Source organism: Mauremys reevesii, linkage group 8, assembly GCF_016161935.1.
Source record: "Mauremys reevesii isolate NIE-2019 linkage group 8, ASM1616193v1, whole genome shotgun sequence".
Lineage (NCBI taxonomy): Eukaryota > Metazoa > Chordata > Testudines > Geoemydidae > Mauremys > Mauremys reevesii.
The window spans coordinates 26171133-26190369 of NC_052630.1; the positions used below are offsets into that span (position 1 = coordinate 26171133).

The 19237-nt window shown below is 41.8% G+C and overlaps 1 long non-coding RNA gene across 2 annotated transcripts in view; it reads left to right on the top strand.

Moving 5' to 3' along the window:
• The window catches only part of LOC120371115, a 470086-nt gene extending 453290 nt beyond the window's left edge, over window positions 1-16796 (top strand). For both annotated transcript variants that reach the window (XR_005584151.1, XR_005584152.1), the window contains 2 exons: window positions 14968-14999; window positions 16688-16796. This is a non-coding gene — a long non-coding RNA (uncharacterized LOC120371115). The remainder of the gene's footprint in view (window positions 1-14967; window positions 15000-16687) is intronic.
• The last annotated feature ends 2441 nt before the right edge of the window (window positions 16797-19237 follow it).

Here is a 19237-nt window from a genome sequence, read left to right on the forward strand (position 1 = left end):
GTAAGCGCTGTCGCCTGCCTCGTCCTCCACAAACCCTTCCTCATCTTCCCCGTCCGCAAACATCGCCGAGGAACTGGCTGTCGACACTATCCCATCGTCAGAGTCCACGGTCACTGGTGGGGCAGTGGTGGCAGGCTCCGGAGCGTCCGTTTGCCGCTTCGGTCTTCTGGTAGCCTTGTCTCAGGTCCTTGATTTTCAGGCGGCACTGCGTTGCATCCCGGCTGGATCCTCTGTCTGTCATGGCTTTGGAGACCTTCTCGTAGGTCTTTGCATTCCGTTTGTTGGAGCGCAGCTCCGAAAGCACAGACTCCTCGCCCCACACACCGAGCAGATCCAATACTTCCCGGTCAGTCTATGCTGGGGCCCTCTTTCTATTCAGAGATTGCATGGACTCCTCTGCTGGAGAGCTCTGCATCATTGCCGGTGCTGCTGAGCTCGCCCCGATGTCCAATCAGGAAATGAGATTCAAACTGGCCAGACAGGAAAAGGAATTCAAATTTTCCCGGGGCTTTTCCTGTGTGGCTGATCAGAACATCCAAGCTCGGACTGCTGTCCAGAGCGTCAACAGAGTGGTGAAGTGTGGGATAGCTCCTGGAGCTACTAAGGTCGATTTCTGTCCACACCTAGCCTAATTCGACATGGCCATGTCGAATTTAGCGCTACTCCCCTCATCGGGGAGGAGTACAGAAGTCAAACTAAAGAGCCCTCTTTGTCGAATTAAATGGCTTCCCGATGTGGACGGGTGCATAGTTAATTCAAATTAACGCTGCTAAATTCGAATTAAAGTCCTAGTGTGGACCAGGCCTTAGGGTGAGAATTCCTGGGAAACACTGGAAGGCAGGTGTTACCACGTGGCTAACTACAGTTGGTCATTTTTTTGATGGTTTTCTGTTGAAAAATCAGTTTAATTGAAATGAAGGTGTTTTCTGGGAATGTTGATTTTGACATGTCCTATAAGAACAAGTCTAAACCTTTGTTTTGACTTTCTTATTTTGTTTTGATCATGTTGAAACATTTCATTTGATTTGATAAGTTTGATTAATTTTGCTTCAAATAGATTTTATATTAAATTATTATTTTAATATTATAGTATATTATATTTATATTTAACTTGTAACATATATTTAATATTTTAATACAGCATAAAAGTAAAACTGAAATCAATATTATTGAAACAAAACATTTCAACTTTATTGAAATATAACATTTCTATGGTCTCTAATCTGAATTTTAGTTCCACAGGAAATTTCAAAATTTCAGCTTTTTGTTCTGATGTTGAATGGATACCCTTTTCAAAATGTCTGCATTTACTGCAAAGTGAACATTCTGATTTCCAGCTATCTCTAGTGTTTACTTTGGCTTTCCAGAATTAGTTTAGGAATACCCATGACCATTCCTCCAAACAGAAACCAGACAACAATGGCCTGATTTTTACTCTCACTTATACAGGTGTAAATCTGGAGTAACTCCCGTGAGATCAGTGGAGTTGTGCTAGTGAAAGTGAGAGGATAATCAGGAACTAAATGTGCTTGACCATTATTGTGGAGCCAATCCTGCACTGAAATCCTGCACTGAAATCTTCATGCATTTCATCCTGTGCAGTCACAAAGGATCAGGAATAAGACAAAATGCATGTCGATTATTGCTACCTGAAGGTTGTGTATTGTCCTTTGGGAAATGAGTTGGTGATGGCAGTCCAGTACTTTATGGATAAGTGACCACATAGAAAAGGCACCAGAATTATTGATGTTAGTTGGCAGCCTCACCTAGAGGACAAGCTGAGACTTGACTAGACATAGAGGCTGAGCTTTCTTTTCACTGCTTTTGGTGGTCCTTCCAGGTCGTGCTTGAGGCACATTTGTCAGGCAGTGTGAGGAAGCTTGCACTACCAGTGTCTGGACTTTACCTCTGCTTTGTATAAATAGAAATCCTCTGTCAAGCTGGTATCTTTCACAAGTGCTAAATTAACTTTTGGGTTAATACTTTCAAATCAACTGCAACCAAAGTACAAAAACATTTGATCCATCACACTGAGGGCCATGAAGCAAAGGTGTGCTGGAAGGAACTTTAAAATGTAATCTTGTAGGTCTCATTACACCTGTGAAAGTAGGGCTGACTCTTGTGTGCCACTTCTAGGTCATTACTCTCCATTGTCATACTATGTGGTATCCAGTATCAGAGAGGTAGCCGTGTTAGTCTGGTTCTGTAAAAGCAGCAAAGAATCCTGTGGCACCTTATAGACTAACAGACGTTTTGCAGCATGAGCTTTCGTGCCCACTTCGTCGGATGCAAGTAGTGGAAATTTCCAGGGGCAGGTATATATATGCAAGCAAGAAGCAAGCTAGAGATAACGAGGTTAGATCAATCAGGGAGGATGAGGCCCTGTTCTAGCAGTTGAGGTGTGAAAACCAAGGGAGGAGAAACTGGTTCTGTAGTTGGCAAGCCATTCACAGTCTTTGTTTAATCCTAAACTAATGGTGTCAAATTTGCAAATGAACTGAAGCTCAGCAGTTTCTGGACACAAATGGACACAAATCAGATATTAGGAATGGCAATATAGAAAAACCTGTAGGAGAACACTTCAACCTCCCTGGCCACACAATAGCAGATCTTAAGGTGGCCATCCTCCAGCAAAAAAACTTTAGGACCAGACTTCTAAAAGAAACTGCTGAGCTTCAGTTCATTTGCAAATTTGACACCATCGGTTTAGGATTAAACTCTTGCATCCGACGAAGTGGGCATTCACCCACGAAAGCTCATGCTGCAAAATGTCTGTTAGTCTATAAGGTGCCACAGGATTCTTTGCTGCTTTTATGTGGTATCCGTGCTCCTTGTTTGTGCCTGCATCACAGCTCTGCTGGAAGATTTCACAGGGAAGGTGCTTCTTCTGCCACTGTGGTGGAGTGGGATGCTGTGGGTAGACTAGGGGAATGGCACGAGGCAAGGCCAGTGACTATTTGACCAGTGAATCCACTTGTCACAAAGTCCATGTGCAACTACCACTACAGTGCACTGGCATTCGGAATGCTACAGCCTTAATGTTCAACTGTCATTCACCCAGCCTCCAGGTTGTGGGGAGAAATTTTTGTGTTCACCTTCATTGATCCCCTGCACACAACCATGGCTTTGTGAAGAAAACCAAGATTTCACTCAGTTTAAGAAAAAATAGGGACAAAGGAAAGAAGTTATTTGTGGGACGTTTAATATCTAACTAAGGCAATGGAACATAATTATTTTTGTTGAGGAACTGAGCATGTTGCCCAAAAATGTTTTAAAACCTTAATCATTTAGCTAGTAGTTGGGGAGACCCAATGAGCTAAAGAAAGAGGAGTGCACCTATATTCTTGATACTCACATTTAAGAAAATCAGATACTCAGTACCCTCTGTAATGAGGAGTTCTTCCTGTACTAAATATGTGCTTTAAAAAAAGATTTTATTCTGTGCACTTGGCATGTGAAGTGCATGTATTTGTCATTTCCCAAGAAATAGAAAGCTCTTCCCTTATTAAGCATTATGAATGAATGCAAGTCATGCTGACTTGATATGGTTTAGCTGCTGCCCTCCAGCACCTCAGTACCATAACTCCTTTCTTTAAATCCAAGAGTGGCATATTTGTTGTTTGTGAAATAGAGCAGGGTCAGCTTCTTCCATATGCTCAAAGACATTGTGGCTTGTGATACTGTCGGTGATTTCTAATATTTCAAATCCTGATGCTGTCTTGCGTGCCTCTTAACCTATGTTATATGTGTCGTGCAAGGCACAGTACAGTATATGGACTTTCATTGTTCTCTGAAATATTTGAACTTATGCTCACATTGAGTTTTCTCTGCCAATACAATTATTGGGCTGTATCTAGTTTTATTTAGGTGTCTGTTACTTCTTCCAACTCTGTACAGAGAAAGCTGTGCATTCCTTTAGTGGGTTGTTATGTGAGTATTCTCTGACTAAAATTTAGGAAATGCAGCCTGATTCTGCTTTGATATTCACTTTCTTTGCTGAGACAGTAGCCTTATAATATGCTGCATTCTGTTGCTCCCATAATTGAAAGATTATCATTTTTGCCTGATGCTCTGATTGCAGAATTGATACAATTCTCAAAGAAGCTTATTGTATCTTTTCATAAGCTTCCATTGCTTGAGGTTGCATATATGAGATGTGGAGGAGGAGGTTCATATGAGATATATTATTTGGTTTATAAGAACATTCTTCTAGCACCAAGAGTCCTTTGTGAAAGAGCAGCAGAAGCTTTTAATAATATCCACTGTAGTGCAGAGTGCTATTGGAGGAGTAGAAAGTTTGCCCTTTCCAAAGTATAGAAACTCCGCAGACACATCACCTAGTCTGAAGACTTTGGAATTGGTAGTGACTGTTACTGTAAGATTCATAACTTTGATTTGAATATACACATCAAGTAATATTGCTATTTTTTTCTTTTTCCAGCATGTTATAAAGAGGGCTTCTTCCCCACATCCCACTGTGTGAAATATTATACAGTTATTGAAGTACCTTACTATTTTTATCTTCCCCTCTAAAATCATCTGTTGGTCACTATTGGAGGCTGGGATACTGGCCTTGATATATCAGTGATCTTATCTGCTATGGCAAAACCTATATTCCCCTGGTAAACCATAACTCAAGTTTGTTATATAACATTTACAAGCTATACTTTTATTAACATATCATCAATGCTTAATTTGTAATGAAAGAGGTGCCGGGGCTCAAGCAATTGGGTACTGGGACTCAAGTAATTTTTTTACATTCAGAGCTGATGCAGCAAGCCCAAAGGTGCCAGGATTATGAACTGCCAAGCCTAAAGGTGCCGGGGCTCAGCCCTGGCAAACCTTGACACAAATTAAGCACTGCATATAGTGGCTACAAAAATATATATAAAAACATCTAGAACACTAACATAAAAATCCTGTAAGCAAAAGGATTAATCCTCTCAAAATTCTCCTTATTCTATAAGTGTGGATGACTCACAGTTGACTCACTTCAGTCTGAGTCATTTGAAAGTAACACTCAAATATGGTGATGGCTGATCTTGTAATGACAAGGGTCCTGATTTTAGAATAAGAATTAGAAGTAGTCTTGACCACGTTTGGTCATCAGAAGTCCTACATTACTTTTTCAAGAGCCAGAGTTTTAACCCTAGTATCCTGCACAGTTTTCATTTTGAGTCATTATATTTTACTGGCTAGCACATATATTTCCCTGTACTCTGTCTTAATTTAAACTGTTGGTGTGTAAGATGTGTTTGGATTCTTCAGGATGATGGGTTTTATGGGAATATATTGCAAGTTATTTTTCGTCTTTGAGGAATTGTCCCTAAGGGCATTCAATGGGGGTGGGGGGCATATGTGCCTGTAACAGGGTCGGACTCACCCCTGTGGCGCCTCCTGCTGGTGAATCCGGGAATTAGCTCTGTCCAGCGCTGGAGCGCCCTCTGCAGGCCAGTGATCCGCCTGTCTTCAGGCCCCCCGTGTCCCTCCCTGGACCCAGTGCCCTCATACATGGGGTGCTGCCCCCTGGTAGTAACCCCTTTCTCTTAGGGTCTCCCCTCCCCAGGGAACCCCCACCTTCTATCCCCACCTCACCTCAGTATATGGCTACTGCCAGTCATTGTCTAGCCCAACGCCCTGGGGCAGACTGCAGTATCAGCCTACTCATCACTGGCAAGGAGGGTTTGGACCTGCTGCCTTGGCCTACCTCTGGGCTGCCCTCTGCATCCCCCAGTACCTGTTAGCCCTCTGCTAGGCCGCAGCCTGGGGCTTTCCAGGCTGGAGCTCCCCAGCTCCTCAGCCTTTCCCCAGCCCTGCTTCACTCAGGTATCCAGTCTCTAGATCCTTGCAGCCAGGCCCTTCTCTCTCTGAAGGCAGAGAGAGACTGTCTTGGCTTCTGGCTTCCCTGGCCTTTTATAGGGGCCAGCTGTCGCTCAGTTTGGGGCGTGGCCTCACCTGCAGCCACTCCCCTAATCAGCCCAGCCTAAAGGTTGTTTTCTTCCACCACAGCCCCTTCCCAGGGCTGTTTTTAACTCCTTCAGGGCCAGAGCAGGGGTTCACCCTGCTACCGTGCCGTACACCCACGATCAGAAACTCTTCAATAACAGTGTCAGTTGGTCTGTGCCAATGCCTTGTGCCACCTTGTGCTTTTCAACTGAGGGTTTAAAGACCAGCACAGACCAACTGCCTCTCCAATTTCTTTTCTACTTCTCGTGGTCTGAGTTCGATCCTCCTGTGTCTGTTCCTATTCTGCATACAATCTGTAAATATTGCAAATAATAGTTTACCTAGGAGAGCAGATTAGTTTAGTTTTTAGTTGTGCTTGGTGGGTTCCCTCCGCTCCTCCCCACAGAATCCCCCACCAATACCTCCCCTTGTTTTGGGAATACCTATTATGCCTAAAGTATAAATTTTACACTTTTCCTGGCCTGCCCCAAGGTCTTCCTGGTGAACAACCCACACAACAACTTCTGTATTGCATTAGGGAGGCTCACATCCCTTTCAGGTGGATCATCTGCTATGCTTTCCCACCACATATGAAGCAGTCTTGTAAACTTAGGCTCCAAAAACATCTTATGGAGCTGTCCATGAGACCTCACGCAGATCCTCAACCCTCTCAGTCCCCTTCCACCCATCCAGAGCCACCAGGCAGCACCTCATTAGCCTCTGGTATCAGCATTTTGGAGTCCTCCACCAAGCACAGGGGTTTCATAAGGTGGAAGCACAAGGAGGTCAAGGGCAAACACAAGAAGTGAGATAAGTCCCTGTATAGATCCTTGAAAAAGAGGTCTGCCTTGTCCCTTCCTCTGCCTGAGACACTCTGCCCCAGAATGGGTACATCTGGAGCTTGTTGAGTAATGGTGGCACTGACAGTACCAGAACTTTCCAGTGCCCTGAAACTGCACACTACAGTGTCCTTAATAACACCAGAACTGCATAAAATCAAAAGGGATTATTCTCCCCCTGCTCTGATAGTACCACCTGTGCAAAGATCCACCACCTCCAAGACAGCACTGATGTTTCTAGACAAAGCCCAATGATATTGGGCAGTTCACCTCAGGAGAGTCCTTTCTATGCTGTCTTGGAGGAGTTAGCTGTATATGCAGACCTGGATTCTCTGATATCTTGGAACTGATTCTGGTGAGGGATATCTCTACCCCATTGACCCAGTCAGGAACCAGAGTACCAGCCTCATCCTCTTTGCTTCCAACCTGTCCCCACTCCCAATTGACTGAAACCGGATCCCACTGCATTACTGGCCCCACCGTTGGAAGATGAGGATGTATTCAGAGGATGTAAACATGACACTATTGACCATCCCTCCCAATCCCGGATAGAGAGTCATCAACCCAGACAGGGCTTCCAGATCCCTTCTTCTGCCTTCCCATTCTCACCATCAGCAATATTGGCCCACGGACTAATGGTACCCATGATGGGGCTCACCTCTGTGTCTCTACAGCCCAGCCCATCATGCCTGTTGTGGCATCTGGAGGGACCCCTACTTCTGGTCACCTGAATGTGATGACCACTGCAACTAGCAGTGATAACCACTACACAAAGTCCCAGATGAGAAGTTGATGGAGCAGGACCTACCAGAACCACCGGTACATCCAGAGGAGCACTCTCTTCATCATCTCCTGATGAGCCAGTATCAGCAGCCTTCCCATCCCAACCTCAGATAATTTTAAACATTTCCAGGACTTCCTCAAAATTGCAGACACACTCCAGATTCCACTTGGAAAGGTCAGAGATCTGACGCACAAGCTCCTGGACATACTTCAGGCTACAGTTCCCTCTAAAGTGTCACACCTGATTCATGAGGCCATCATGGAACCTGCCAGGGTGATCTGGCACACTCCTGCCACCTGTACCCTGACCCCTAAGAGAGCAAGAAATGCTACTTTGTTTCCTGCAAGAAGCAAGAATTCCTGTTTTCCCATCCCAATCCCCAACACTTGGTATTACATATTATTACAGAATGAAGTTGGCTACAGCAGCCCAAATCCACTGCACCAGATAAGGATGCCAAATTACTTGACCTCTTCAGAAGGAAGACAGTCTCTTCACCTAGCTTAATATTTCAAAGAGTAAACTGTTGGAGTTAGTGAACAAACACCAATATGAATGCAGACCTTAGTTCCTAACCATCTTGGATGAGGGAAAGCCCAGTTGCTATATCTTCCCTCCTAGGGTTCATTGATAAAGCAGAGACATCATCATAGTCCATGGCTACCTTGATATTCATGAGATGGGCTTAATGTCTGCAGGCCTTGCAGTTCACCAAAGATGTCTAAGCTATCATCAAGGGCCTTCCCTTAGAAGGTAGCAACCACTTTAGCAACAAAACTGACTAGTTACCACATACTCTCAAACCATCATGAGCTACCCTTCTCTCTGGGTATTAATACTCCTGCACCCTGTAGACCAGGAGTCTCCAACTCGGTGCCCACGGGCTCCATGGCGCCCGCGGGGGCATCTAAATGCGCCCGCATCCTGGCCAGCGGTCAAGCATCCACCAAAATGCCGCCGAAATTCGGCAGCATTTCAGCAGCGATGCCACCGAATTTCAGTAGCATTTCAGCGGATGCTCGACTGCCGCCATGATCCTTCATCTGGCACCTGCCAGACGAAAAGGTTGGGGACCACTGCTGTAGACAATATTCCAAGCCTTGTCCTCTACCTCATCATTTACCACTGTCTTTGTCCTTCTTCCAACAGAGTATATATGAACCCCTCAAGAAATGGCAGAGGACACAGCGGGGTAGGCACCCTGATCCACCATTCTCCACTTTGAAGCCTCAACCACCTCTTAGGAAGTTGTTCTTTAACTGGAGGCAATACAGCCCATTCTAGCCCCTCTAGTAGGGAAGATGTTTCCTTACTCCATTCGCATGACTGCACCTGCAATGCATTCAGATCTCCCTTATGGTCAGTCTATGCCTTGAACACTGACCCTTTCAATAAGAAAATGTATCTGTCTTTGGGACATGCCGACCACCACCACCTGCAAAGACACACAGCATGGGGTGCCCCATCTTGGGATCTCTTTGCAATCCAGTATGACAAAAAGTGCCCAGCATACTGCTCCCAGCAAGGCCTCCAGAGGGAACATCGGTCAGAACCACAGATCTATGCCTTCCCTCCCGTACATGTACTTCCTTGCATACCCAGGAAGAGCAAACTTAATAGAGTGGCCCTGATCCTCAGCACCTTGTTGGCTGATGGACAGCTGATTCACCATCATACTACAACTAGCCTCTGGACCATGCATCCACTTTTGACCATTCTGGAGCCTGCTATCTCAGAATGAGGGCAGGATGAATCACCCCAACTCAGCATCCCTACATCTAACAACATGATTTTTGGATAGACTACAAACATAGAAAGAGCATGCTCTCAGGGAGTTCAATCTATCATCAGTAACAGCAGGAGAACCTCTATATGGAAATGCAACTCTACAAAATGGAAGTGATTCTCCCTTGGGTGCCAGCAGCACTGCTTACCTGCTGAGGAGTCAGGCATCTCTCTCATTCTGGAGTGTCTTCTCTCACTAAAGATGTCTGGCTTGTCTATCAGCTCCCTGTGGGAATATCTTGTAGCCATCAGCACCTTCCATTCCCCCACCTTCCTCTGGTGGAGGGCTACTCAGTCTTTACTCACCTGATTACTTCAAAGTTTCTGAAGGGTATCATAGAAACATTCCCTCCAGTTACAAAAACACTCCTTTGCCTGGGATGTGAACTTTGTCCTCTCTGCTGTCATGAGACCACTGTTTGAACCTTGGCCTCCTGCACTTTTCTTTGAAAGTCACCTTTCCGAAAGCAACTACCTGTGCTAGGAGAGTAGGAGAGCTCAAGACCCTTATGGCAGACTCACTTTATGATTTTTTTCACAGGGACAAGGATTCTTTGCAACTACATCCAAATTTCATACCTAAAGTGCCACCTGAGTTTCACCCTAACCTGGCTGTTCATCTTCTGATGTCTTACCCTAAACCTCACCATGACACGGAGGAGCGTAGGGCTCTAGCCTTCTAATGTCACAGAACAGAACCCTTTCACAAGCCCCCCAAGGTTTTTTCTCACAATTGCTGAAAAAATGAGGAGGAAAGCTCTCTTTCCAAAGGTTCTCTATGTGGATTTCCTCCTGCATCATTCTTTATTATGATCTTATGAAAGCGCCTCCTCTTCAAAGGGTCAGGGGAGCCCAAGTTCCATTGGTAGTGTCCTTACAGGGAATCTCTGTCTTGGAGGTATGTAGAGCAGCTACTTGGGGCTCTGAATGAACTTACCTTCACCAGGTATTATGATCTGGTCCAAACTTCAGCTGTGGATGTGTCACTTGGTTCGGTACAGCATACTTCTTTGCATCTTCCTCTTCAGTGAACGCTGCTTAAGAGTCATCCTGATTGAGTATCAAAAGAGACCAACACTCAAAAAAGAAGAAAACGTTTACGTACCTTATAGTAACCTTGGAGTTCTTCAAGATGCATGGTCCCTGTGGGTATTCACGATCTGCCCTTCTTCCCCTTTTTTTTGGTCATCATGTGATTCACAGTAGAATTAGAACTGGGGAGGTGGTTGGTCCACACTGCTTTTTATGATCTCTGTTGAAAGCCTGAGGAGGTGCAAGGCACAGGTATGGATCAATGGACAATGCTCTAGAAGATTATCTGGACCTGGGTATATGAAGCACATCCACATGCACAGTGAGTACCCATATGGACCACACATCTCAAAGAACTCCAGTTACTATAAGGTAAGGAACCTTTCTTTGTTCTTTTCCATACTGGTTTGGTTTCTTAATTAGGAAGTAGTTCTCTTGAACACTTCCATCAAGAGTTGTTTCAGTTTTCCCCCAGCTCATTGTATGTATATGGAGTAGAGCTGGCCTAATAGTCTCTTAATTTTTATTTCTCTGATAGTATTAAATTTCTCTTTGGGTTTCTAAGCTTTGAGATTATTTTAAAATAGTCAGCTGATAGATCACCCAAGATCTCACAGCTTTATTCAAGACAACAAAAAATAAGTAGGCCAGACAAATCAGAAAATGTAAACTAAATGTAATTTACTTTTTTCTCACTGCATAATGGAAAAGGTGAGTGCTTGAGATAAAGTAAATACACAATATTTTAGCTGTCTATATGTCTTCTTCTGAATGAGTCCAAGGTATTTACTTTGTACTGGGTGTTCATTTTATCCCATTGTACTGGGTGGTCTAAAGAAAGCACTGTATAATGCTTAGTAGATATTTTCTGGTGTGCCTGAATGTTTGTCTCCTTTTCAGTATTATTGCAAACCAACATTTGTACCAGTATTAGTAATGGAAAGTTTGTAACACTAAAGAAAAATCAGACCCGGGAGGAAGCAAAGGATGCATTACTGTTTTATAGACTTTTTTTTCTCCAGTGCACAGTTTGGGGTTCTTTTTAATATTTTTACTTCTGTTTTTAAAATTGAAATTACATGAGCAGTTTGACTTTATGGGCCAAATTTTAATCCTGTTTTCTGATTTTGTGTACCCAGTTTTGCATATGTCTGATTGCATCATCAACATTACATATGCACAATTCAGCATGTGAAGAGTGGACAACTGAGAGCCCAAATACCTTCATGGCATGTTCAAATAGGGTGACCAGACATCCTGATTTTATCAGGACTGTCCCAATATTTACTTGTTTGTCCCCCGTCCCGACCAATGGTCGGTTGGTACGCGAATTGTCCCGATATTTTACCCTCCGGTGCAGAGGCAGAGGGGGCTTGCGCCCCCCAGCCCCAACTCCACCCCGGCCCCGCCCTGATTCCGCCCCTCCCTCCCCCATTGGATCCCTCCCCAAATCCCCACCCTGGCCCCACTCCACATCCCCGCCCCCTCACTGCCCTATTGGATCCCTCCCCAAGTCCCTGTCCTGGCCCCGCCTCTTCCCCAAGTACGCCGCATTCCTCTTCCTCACCCCTCCCTCCCAGGCTTGCGCTAATCAGCTGTATGGTGATGCAAGCGCTAGGGGGAGGGGGGAGAAGCAGGATGCGGCAGCCAGCTCAGGGGAGGTGAAGGCAGAGCGAAGGCGAGCTGGTGTGGTGGTGGGGGGGGACGTGGAGCTGCCGGTGGGTGCTCAGCCCCCACCAATTTTTCCTACGCTCCGGTGGCTCTTGTTTTTTTGTTTGTTTTGTTTTGTTTTTTGTTTCCCCGCCAGCACACACACACACACCGCCCGATATTTCACATCTCTCATCTGGTCACCCTAAGTTCAAATGGCTATTTGCTTACAGACAAAGAATGTGCAACACTGTTTGTGGATGCAAACAGCTGCATAGAGAGAGAAGCATTTAAGTTTGCCATCAGAGGGTGGAAAAATGGGGCTGAAGTATTGAGTCATTTTAATAATAGTAATAAAGGGTGGCAGCTTATTCTCTGCTAACCCCTTAAACTCTTAAGAGCATTTTCTTTAGCAATATGGTAGGATTTATATTGCTGCTGTGTGCATTGTACTTTTGAGAAATTTGCTCACTTCATTTAGGTTCCGAAATTGGGAGCTGAGCACTTATGAAAATTTGGCTACGTATTTTGTGGATTGGGAAAATGGGTTACTGAGCCCTTTAGAAAATCTAGCCCTGAATTTACTTGGGGAGTCACTCTTAGTGATTTTGCTGGCATTCTCTATAACAAAAAGAAAAATACATTATAATCACCTTACTGATTTTTGTGACTATTACCTTGAAATGAAGCTTTAAAACTGCTTTTGATTGTGTCCTCCTGTATTAGGGAAACACTGATTATTTTCCACTCATGTGCTTTGAATGGACCTCAGATTTACACAACTGTTTTGTTTAACACCTTCACCTTACATTGAATCAGATTTATGTGAAATGTCTGGCTCAAACTGCAGGAATATTTTAAATTGGCCTTTATTCAAATTTGATCTACATCTGTGGGCCAGCAGTGATTTATTGGACTATTCTTATGGTTGCTAACTGCAATGAACAAACTTCTCTTCTGCTCCCCTCTCCCCTCACCCTGTGTCTGCTATCCAATGCATTTTGAGGTAGTCAGGTTCTTTGGGATGAGGTCACTTAGGACAGTTACATGGGGGAAGTCATATTATATTTCACAGGCCCTTGATTTGCTATCCCTGACCCATGTGATTAAGTGGGCCAGCTCAGTTCAGCAGAAGACACTTTTATTTGGTTTCACAAAGAGGGTGTATTTAGTTGTGCATCATGCTGTCTAAGTGTCTTTGTCCCTCCTGAGTGGATGGCACATATAGAGACCGCTGCTGCCTTCAGCATAATGGGCATGTTCTTTAGTGGAAGCAGTAAAAGCTTGTGCTTTTTACATTCAGACTAGGCCTTGGGTTCAATCCCAGCTGGGCATAGTTACGGTTCCGTTCTCTCATCCAGCCAGGAAAATCAGAAAAAGAAAACGCAGATGGTTGGGCTCATGTTTCACAATTTATACCTAGATTAAAAAAAAAGAATGGTGGAATGGTGAGCAATCAATCAAAAAGAAACAGGAGTACTTGTGGCACCTTAAAGACTTAGTCTTTAAGGTGCCACAAGTACTCCTGTTTTTTTTTGAGGATACAGACTAACACGGCTGCTACTCTGAAACCAATCAAAAAGATTTACCCTGAGCATACTGTGTTCAGATGAACATTCACCTTCTCAAGCATCATATTCTTGGATCAGTATACACACACTGGTCCTATTTTGACCCTGTTTATAAAGCTCTTTTAAAATAAGCTTTCAAGCATTTGCATGACTCAGCATGTCCTTTTTTCATGTCAATGTTCATTTATTTATGTACTTAATACATCAATTGCATTTACCAACTTATAACAAGTTTTAGGTAGGCCCATATGTAATTTACAAAACACTGACAATGTTTCATTTATTTTAAATCGTTTATTTTTGGTAAATTAGGAGAGATGAGGTTGTTTAAAAAGTACAGTACTTATGTTTGGAAAATAGTTTCTAAGGATTCACAATATGATTTCAATGATGTTGTTAATGTACTTGAAATTTCCAGTGAAGTGAGAAGCTTTCTAAACAACATACAGAGAAACAATTACCCCATTCATCTAATTGACTTCTGATGTTCGTATTACAGTCACTTCTCATGGATGTTAACAGCTGGCCTTCACATGAAAGTCTTTGTATCTCAGTACCAGGCCCTAAGACATCCCATCACCTATATAATTTTTGTATGATATTGTAACATAAATTTTAAATTTTAAAATAAATAAAAGGAAGTTCTTCTTCACGCAGCGCACAGTCAGCTGGTGGAACTCCTTACCTGAAGAGGTTGTGAAGGCTAGGACTATAACAATGTTTAAAAGGGGACTGGATAAATTCATGGTGGCTAAGTCCATAAATGGCTATTAGCCAGAATGGGTAAGAATGGTGTTCCTAGCCTCTGTTCGTCAGAGGATGGAGATGGATGGCAGGAGAGAGATCACTTGATCATTGCCTGTTAGATTCACTCCCTCTGGGGCACCTGGCATTGGCCACTGTCGGTAGACAGATATTGGGCTAGATGGACCTTTGGTCTGACCTGGTACGGCCTTTCTTATGTTCTTATGTTCTTATGTTCTTATTATTTACATAACAGAAATGTATCTTTTACTAGAGCTCTTGTTATAAAAAATCAATGACAAGAATGGTATAACCATTTTATAACAAATCCCTCAACAATAGGAATTTATGTTACAATATCATACAAAAATTATATAGGTGATGGGATGTCTTAGGGCCTGGTACTGAGATACAAAGACTTTCATGTGAAGGCCAGCTGTTAACATCCATGAGAAGTGACTGTAAAATGACTCCACCTGATAGCAGTTACATGTACTATACTGGACAAATTCATGGTCACAATACAGTAAGTAGAGCTTGCTGAATAATATTTATTACTGAATTTCACAATATTTTTAAAATAGATTATTTTACAATTGTTTTTATTATTCCACAGCTTATGGAGTTGGACAAGTAGTTGTCATTATTGTGAGTATATTACTGATATTAAGGCAAAAGAGAACTGATAGGGTGTGGAATATATTTTGTTTTACTCGCTCAAGACCTGGTGCTGAAAAGATTTATGCATGAGCTTAACTTTATGTTTGAGTAGTCCTCTTGAAACCAGTGATTAACAGAAAGTGCATAAAGTTAAGAATATGTGTAAGTCTTTCCACTATTGGTGCTGTAATTAACAGTGCACGTCACACAATACATGGAACTATTTTCAGCTCAGAGGGATTTATTTTTATTGTATACAGATTTCTCAGATAATCTGTCCTGCCTATGCCACCATTCTTTCCAATGGCCCTTTGATGCTTTTACCGTGCTTTTATTTCCAAAGGTTAGTGTACCAATAATTCACTTCCTCCAAATTCAGAATGTTCCTCATCAACAGTTAACTTCAGACATGGAACATAAACATTTAACATTACTGTTGCTGTAACAGAGACTAATCTATCCATTCTTTAGCTCCTAATGTCTAGATAAAATAGATTTTAGGTCTGTTCTAGGCTAACATTGTCAATTATTTATTTATTTTCAATATATCTTAATTTAAAATACTTTGTACACCTGGATACAAAATAAAAGTAGATTTTTGAGGGGTTTATGTTGGGTTGAGTTGTATCAAGTAATTTCCTATTAAATTACACCTTATCTGATGTGAAACAACTCAATAAGGCATCACAAAGTTAGTGTGATTCACTAGCAAAGTAACTGAATTTAAAAAATACTTCTTTACTTTGGTCACCTGCTAGAAGTTAGGCAGCATATTTCCTTCTGGAATTCCTATAAATAAAAATTCATATTTATAATGCCTCATAAAAGTATGAAATTAGTGGTCAGAAATTATAATTGACAGCCCTCCAAGTTGAATTCCTCGCTTCACAGATGTAGAAGAGCAAAGGCAATTTACTCCACTAAGGTTCTCATAATTGCCCTAAAAGAACTACCTTTATTGTAGAAGTGTAGTTTAGTATTCATGGGTCTTTCAGACCTCTACCACTCTGCTGAGTTTGTTAACCAGGATTTCAATAGTCATGGTAATCTCTGGAATTACTGGGTACTGGATGTACAGCCAAATTTCTAGCCAGTCTCTAATTTTGTGCATACAATGAATTGCATACTAAGTACTACATCCGATGAGTAAAGAAGGTGATGCCATGCTTGACATATTATGTCCCAATCCTTCAATGCACAACATGCATGTGGATTGCTGCCTCTGTGGGAAGCCCCATTAAAATCAGTGGGACTCTATATAGAAGCAGCAGTCGCCCATGTGTTCTGAAGAGCAGTTGGTACTCCACTAGTAAATCTTCCACAGAAATGTGTTCTTTATGGGATTGCAAGCCACTATATCCTAATGCTAAAGTATGTGGCCCTTCCACATAGAAGTTAATAGGGGCTTTACTATTGGCTTCAATGGGTGCATGATCCAGCCCTGCGTCTTTTAGAAGTGTGACGAGGCTGAATATTTGATAAGATATTCAGACATGTTATCAGAAAATGTTCAGTCAAGCAAACTTCAGCCCCAAATGCTTTATACTTCACTGTTCTTCACACAAGCCATATGTGATCTAACTCTCTGATTATGCATGAAAAAATCAAATTGAAAATTTAAAGAACAAATTTGATTTTATATCATTGGTATTTAGTTGTCTTTTCCCTTCATGAAGGTACAATCACTATAATGATAGACTGAGGGCAAAAGAGATTAAAACAGTTGTGTGAACTGTCTCAGCAAGTGATGGTTCACAGGAGAGCCTTTATCTGCACTTTCTGGAGACTCTGTGTGAGTAATTGCAGGTAAGTGCACTGGTTACATTTTCTTCAATAGAACCATTATAATAGAAATTATAATTAAAGGTCTGATATTATACTCATGACTAGATATTTGGGTCAGAAATTGTGCATGCGCTACCTTGAAGCCTGTTCTAAAAATGTATTTGATTAAATTTATACTTTATTGCATTCCTTCAGGGGTATGATTATGCAGCCAAAATGACTTAGTTAATATCAAAATGATGATTATAAAAACTGGCAATTTTATTAAGTATTTCAATCTTTGAGTACATTGCTTTTTGTAATTCACTGTTGTTGAAACCGAAAGTTGAGGGCGAAAATGTGTATATACATGCATACACACATACTTTATATATGTATGTGTGAGTGTATTTTGCATATTATATTATCTGTATATATCTAAAGTTCTGTATACTAATATAGCCACACATTCACATGCACAGAGTGGGGGAGATCGTCCGAGGCAAAAATGAAAGCTGCCTAACACTCTTTGAGAGTTGTTGGGAGTTAGGCATCTAACTATCATATGTGGTTTGACAATCTCCGCCAGTGTCGAGGACTATTACTAGGATATCTGTTACTGTTACATCCTCATAAGTAGAATCATCGCTATTATCACAAGATATGTAATGGCACTACTGAAAGCAGAAATGAGCAGAGCCTAAAACATACCTCACTCCCCCACCCCCACTATATATCTTAATTCTCACCACCTCAAGGCAGGTAGAGAGCACCACGTTTGTAGAAGTGGTTCAGCATGGCCTACCAAGATGTATTTTCTGACAAATTAATATAATTCCTGAATGTACAGCGTTTCAAGAAGACGCGGTTCATATGAGTGAAATATACAAGTATTTTGTAGAGCGTATGGTCAACAGTCCTGTCCAAACCACCAGGATCTGCTTCGCTTACTTCTTTGAAAGGATGGAAGGAGGAAGGAGCTTACTGTTTCAAGCCAAAAACCCTTTTGCTGAATCTTTGTATTCTGAAACAGTGAACACGACATCGAATAATATTTTCTCATAGAGTAGATCAAATTATTATTTGGAGCTATCAATAGATACTTTGGTCGCATACTTCATTCACTACCTTAGGTACTGGTCAGATTTCCAGTATTGTTCATATTAACAATTTTATGGATGTATTACATTCAAATTATGTATTTATTTACAAGAATATGTTCATGTTGCTTGAGGGAATAAGTGAATACCTCTACATACAAAAATACTTCCTGTTTACAGAGGTCTCTAACACTATTTTAAATAGATGGTACTTAATTACAAAGCCTGTAAAATCAAGTGATTATTAACTCATCATACTGATTATCTCAGTTTTCAGTTAATTTGAAATCAATGAACAATATATTTTCTACACTGTAAATTCATCAAAATAAAATTAAAGCCTCACTAGGTCCAGTAATCCTGTTCTTTACCTGATATTAGAAGGAATGAAAGAGTGATCCAAGTGTTTGTTTCTTTAAGATATATTACTTTGGTTCAACAAATGATTATATCCTCTTATTGACAACTAAGGACATGGTGTGAGGAGTCCCAGTATGGAGCATGCTTTGTCTTGTTTTATGAAATACTGTAAGCAGAAGACTTTCTGTGCTAGGAATGAAGCAAGTACATGAATAGTGCATGAGTCTCATGTGGGCCTGAAATTATGTATCATCAGAAAGTCCCCCAGATTTGTAAGAGGACTACTTAAAACCTTGGGGTGATGGCAGGTATGGTGCAATGTGCTAAGAATCTGTTATGAACGAGTAGGGTGAATCTTGGCAGAGTTCATTCATTCCTTCACCCATCAGATGTAGATTAATTGGTTTAGCTGAACTGTATTATGACTCTGTATGTGTGTCTTTAAGATGAGTGGTGATTGACTAGCATTAAAAAAAAATCACAAACACGTTCTCTTTCCTCCCAATCCTCTTTCAGCAGTTGCAGTATTTCAATAATGAAGTAAATGTTTAATTTATAAAGCACTTTGGAATCCTTTGACATGGAAGGAATACATACTTACAATCAGCACCATGTGTGATATGCATTATTACTGTATGCATCCAGTAGCTTGACATTGTTTTGCCAGGGGATAGTAGAGAAAAAAACAAAGAGCTTCATGAAAACGAGACTGTTCGTGACTGTAAAAAGTTTGAGAAGATTTCTCCATTTTTCTATGAAATGATCAATTAAATTCTAAATATCCATTTGGAGTGAAGTCTCTTGTCTAAAGGTTTTGGTGGCTACTGAGAATAAAAATGGAGTTTTCCCTCAGAGGAGGGGTTTCAGGTCTTATGGTTGCTGCTACCCATTAAATCAGCCTAGCATCTCCATTATGTAACTCTGGGAGACAGGGTTTATTCAGGGATTCTTACAAATACCACAACCTGAAGCTCTAACACTTCAACTTAAGCTCTGTGCATA